The sequence below is a fragment of the Hordeum vulgare genome, chromosome 2H (assembly GCF_904849725.1).
Source record: "Hordeum vulgare subsp. vulgare chromosome 2H, MorexV3_pseudomolecules_assembly, whole genome shotgun sequence".
Classification (NCBI taxonomy): domain Eukaryota; kingdom Viridiplantae; phylum Streptophyta; class Magnoliopsida; order Poales; family Poaceae; genus Hordeum; species Hordeum vulgare.
The window spans coordinates 50,481,230-50,486,795 of NC_058519.1; positions in this window are offsets into that span (position 1 = coordinate 50,481,230).

The window sequence follows — 5,566 nt, forward strand, 5'->3', positions numbered from 1 at the left end:
ATTAGTTCATAGGAATTGTCATCAAGTACCAAAACCTCATATGGAGATATATGCTCCAACAATATGTGGGGTTGCACAACAAAATATAGCCACACATAAATGCGAGATAAATAACCTATACACGAGATAAATAAACTACCGCAAATCCCTACACGCAAAAATACAAATGACTGCTCTAAAATACATGGAAAAATGATTCCTAAAACATGGGCATTTATACTACGGCATTCGGGCTATCCGAACACGCGTGGAAAAAATAATACGGGCTATATCCTATTTGAACAGCACACTAATCTATGTGTTTGACACGTTAAACTACGTCAAATAATCATGCAAGCAGTGAAATTGTGTTCTACTCGCAAAACTACCCCCAAACCATATAAGATATGCCTCGTTCCGACTTACGGATTAAAAGATACGCGCGTTTTAATATCGTCATATTTTCTGGAATTTAATTACAATTCCGAAAATACCTAATGAACTATTGGGCCGAACAGGGCGCAAAATAACTAGATCTCGCTACGGGCGACGAAAAGCTCACCTTGGGGGCCTCTTGGGCCGTCGGTTGGGGGAGGAGGCCGAGTGGGCCGGCTGTGGGAGCGCCTTGGACTGGGCCAACTCGGGGCCCAGCCGAGGCGGTTGGTGGCGGCCTCCACGGGGTCGTGCTCCTCCCGATAGGAGCCGGCGGCGGGAGGACCCAGGCGGCGACCGCGGGGATCCCCGACGAGGACGGCCACGGCGCGAAGGGCCCCCGGGAGGCGGCGAAGTCGGCCATGGCGAGCCGGATTCGACGCAGTTTGGGGGTTGCGGCGGCGGCACAGGGAGGTGCACGCGGCGGCTGGCGGCGGCGCTAGGGCGGCAGATTGGATGGCGGCGCAGTTGGGGGAGCCAGCGAGGTCCGACGACGGGGCACCGCAGTGGGACGAAGATCGGCGAGGGGCTGTGCTCCGTGACCCGGGCTAGAGCAGGGAGCATGGGGAGGTGGCCAGGAGCACCTCGGGCATGGCGCTGCCATGAGAGGAGGAGAGGACTCCAGATCTGGAGCTGAGGGCGAAGGTTGCGGGAGCAGAACGGTGGCGGCGCGATGCGGGCTCGGGCGGGCCCCGGATGGGCTTCACGGGCCCGGCGGCTGGAGGAAGGAGAGAGGCTGGCTAGGGTTTCGGGGATAGGCACGGATTTCGAGGCAGGAGAGAGGGGGCTGCCTAAAATAAGCACGGGGCCTATATATAGACAAACGAGGGGGCTAGGTTAACCGAAATCGCGTTCCGGATCCAAGCGTGCGGTCGGATTCGGATGAATCCGAACGCGGGAATGGGTACAAATAAGATAACTGGAATATTAGTTTGGATGCAACACACATTTCTAAACATAACTTAACAAGGTCTGCCAGGAAACAAATAAGATAGCTATTACATTGCTATTACAATCACACAACCTCACAACATATTGTAACTACTACAGATTTAACAACCAAACCACAACTAGGAACTCTCCATGTAAACTTCTGCTCTTAAGCTTTGCCATTTGGCCCAGGGCCAGTGCCATCTATCTTGCCTCGCCAAGTTGCAAATGTGTGCTTGCGTGTTAGATCAACACCTTCGTCTGGGAGGAATTCATCAGCCAACCCTTCGGTTAGCAATGGCCCACACGGTCAATGACCTCCTTCACATGCATGATCACGGTAAAATCAATGCATCCACGATTAGTTGAAGAGAGCGGACGCGGCGGTGAATGAGCATTCTCGTCATCGGAGTCTGGCTTCCAAGGTTGCAGAGGAGGTGCATGCACTGACACTGTAAGTACCTTCGGCACTACACTAGGATTGCGTAGCCACGCCGTGCAATGCAGCAACCACTTGTCTGTAGAAAGGAGCATGTCGATGAGCTCGCCGTCGACACCTGCGAGCACCAGGTTTATGGTGTCTTCATCCCACGCCTCTTCCGGTAGCCCCTCCAAACTAAGCGTCGTCTTGTAAGGCAGCTTCGACGGATTGCCACGCGACCATCTTGACCACCTCTGAAAAGAAATTGTACTGCCGACGCATCGCAAATGTTCCGATGCGTGCACCACACGAGTGCAATCCTCCACTTTCATCTCCGACGGCAGGATGCCACATTCATACTCTAGCGCCGCGGCGAGTGCCTCCGGTGTCACCTTGATCCATGGATGGCCAATGATGACGGCATACAATGCACGCCCGAGGAAAGCAGTCTCGAGCTCCGCCATGCCAGAAGGGCGAGCGATGAGAACGCGGCCACGCTCGGGCCGCATCTCCGGCTCACCGCACTGCCACACCTCTTGGGGGAAGATCTGCGAGTCCGGGATGCGAGACGTGGACGAACTGCCTGAAGTTGCCGCGCTGCCACCACCTCCGACAAAGGCGGGGACTTGCACGCTGTCCTCGCTGACGCCGCCGCTCGCCACACTGCCTGCCACATCGACGGCGGCACGGCTACTACCGACGGGAGAGCTAGCGCTGCTCCACACAGAAGGGACACCACCAAAGCTTGAGGTCTCACTGCCACCCACGCCGCCTCCCATCTCGCCGGCGACGATTTCGGATCTGGAAGGAAGTAACTACAGATTTCCGATTTGGGAACTACCAAACAGAGGAAGGAAAAATCTGATTTATCCAATGTAAAATGTGCAATGCACACCTCATATATAATCACCAGGGTCTTTCGTGCAAAAATCACCCCACACGTGCGCCTCGCGTGACCTCGAACAAAGAAAACCGGGCAGCCCACCGGTCCAAATGACGGTTGTAACCTAGATAATCCCGAAACATAAGTTCTGTGATGGATTTTTTCGATTTGCAAATAGTGGGACTTAAGTGCACCCGTCACGCAAGTTCTTAGAGCGCCATCGCCTTTTAGTCTGGAGATGGAGGGCGGCAGCAAAAGCACCGGCTGGTTGGGGTACTCCTGGTTCTGTCCTTGAATGCCCTGCGTTAAGTCAGATTAGTTCAGCAGACTTGTCTTTAGGATTGAGGTATCAAAGGCAGGAGTTTATTAATTCGTAACAATCTGTTCATTACAAATAATGGTTCGGATGATCTCTGGAACCACATTAAGCATGACCGATTCCACAGGCGGTGGAGACCAATTTGTAGTTGGAGCAGACTTCAGTTTAAAAGAATGTTGCATGATCATCTCCACATATGCATAGGTTTTGATTTTTTTCCCACAGTTCGTTTAGGACGGGCAGTATGTTCACCATTACGCAAATCATTCCTCACTTCTCAAATGTGCCAAATGGCAACAGAAAACCTGTAGATTTTCCAGGTTTAGCTGTACACATCTATTCAAGAACCCACTGTTTGATATTGCGGAAACTCTGCAGATTCAGACTCATGCAATAAGTACTCTTAATGATTTTCTCCCAAATTTCCTTAGCAAACTGACGCAATAAGAAGGTGTGGTCTATAGATTGGAAAAAAATTCTATGAGACCGGGTCTCATTTTAAAGCCTGTGAGGCCCCCTTCGATGTATGCCACGTTGCCTTCACAATCTCAAAGCAGGAATCTCATCTGCCATCAGTTTCTATTCCCAACTATTGATTCCTGCCGTACCCTGTACGTATCCTAAGCTGTTGTTTTACATACGTACGCAACTCGCACGACTAAGTTAGGGTTCGCTTGTCTTTGTAGCCAAATGACTTAGGCGCCGTCACCCACATGGCACCATGCTACCGCCATAGAGAAATCTCGTCCAGGGCCGCGCCGAACGATATCCTCGCCGGCGGACAGTCGGACTGCTCGACCACGGCAGCCGCTCAACATGTTGCTAGCCGGGCGGACTCCTCTACGGCAGCCATCCGCCACCACGTAGTCGCGGGCAGCGGTGCCAACTCCTCTTGACGAACGGACGTGAACGGAAGCACAGTAAGACGCTTCGAAGTGCTCCATTTCGTTGCACTCGCTCAAGCCCGCGCCGGTGAACTCCATGAGACCATGACATTTACAGCAAAGTCACGATCACTCTGCTACATCGCAGCAAAGTCACGTATGCATGCAAGCAAGCAAGTATGCAGTACTCATGCAAGTTTCACAAGATAAAGGACTCAAATCAAGCCAAAGCCTAGGAGGCTCAGGTTCGCTCAGCTATCCGATGCCCGCAGAAGTTGCAGCAGGGACACAAACAAGTTCATGACGCTTGAGGTAGAGCAGCATGGAGGACTTCGAGGCGTCTTGGTTCACGTCCGTTGGTCGACGAGGAGTTGGCCCTGCTGCCCGCAAGGACGTGTTCCGCCCGGCCAGCAAATGGCGAGCGGCCGCCGTGGTCGAGTAGTCCGACTGGCCGCCGGCGACGATGTCGTTCAGCGCGGTCATGAATGATATGTCTCGGTAGCGTGATGCCGTGTGGGTGCCAACGCCGATGTCATTTGGCGTCGCCATGGTCGAGAACCAAACGACGACAAGCGAACCCTAACTTAGTCGTGCGCGTTGTGTACGTATGTAATTAAAGAACAACTTAGGATACATACAGGGTACGGCAGGAATCGATAGCTGGGAATAGAAACTGATGGCAGATGTGATTCCTGCTCAGTGCTTTGAGATTGTGGAGGCAACGTGGCATACATCGGAGGGGGTCTCACAGGCAGCAAAATGAGACCCGGTCTCATAGAATTTTTTTCCGACGGAATTGTACGTTCAACTGTGTGCCCAAGAGCATCTACACCAGGACATGGCCAATCCGACCCCTCAAACGTCTGCAGACGTCTCTAGACACGTCCGTAGACATTAATCGGTCACGTCTTAAATAATGCATTATTAACTCGGACACCTTAAATTAAAACATCAAATCCATATTATTATATGCGACGTAAATCTTGTGTTCATGTCTTGCGGCCGGCTGCGTCCATCGTAGTGTCGGTCCGGTCACTGACGAGGTAGAGTAAGACATGAGACACTAGCCGGTTCACGGGAGTCGAGCTCCCGTCGTGTCCCATGTCCTACTCTTCCTCGTCAGAGCCTGTAACCCGGAGAGTACCCGTGAACGTTAGGTCGATGACGGTTCCTTCATGGGAGGAGACGATGTCCGCCACGACGCGGTCCCGGCGCCCGCACTCGTGCATTATACGGAGCGTCGGAGGGTGTGACTCCGCCTCTCCAATGTCCATCGCCGCGAGGGCCTCTGCCGCCTCCACGTCCGTTGCCTCGCACGACGGGCACGCCGTGCCATGTTGGCGTCCGACAACATCCATGATGCATCCTCGACGCGCCAATAGACGGGTTGTCCGTCCGCCACGACGTTCGGACGCCAGATGGACTGCACCGTCTCTGGACGCCAGATGGACTGCACCGTCTCTGGTGAGGCTGCAATGTCGGATCTAAACATCAGCTGTGCTAACGCAATGGATTCCCAACGCTGTGAGTCCAAGCGCCGCCGTTGGGCGGCCGCCTCCCGAGAGCGGCGGAACGCAACCTGGACGTTCATCTCCTCCTTGGGGTGTCGGATCTGTTGATCGCCATGCCAAAGAAGGCTGAAGATCACCGAAAGTGAGTTTGGGTGGCAAGTGGAAGTGAAGGAGGGTGGAATGTAGTGGCTAGGGTTTGGCCGGGCA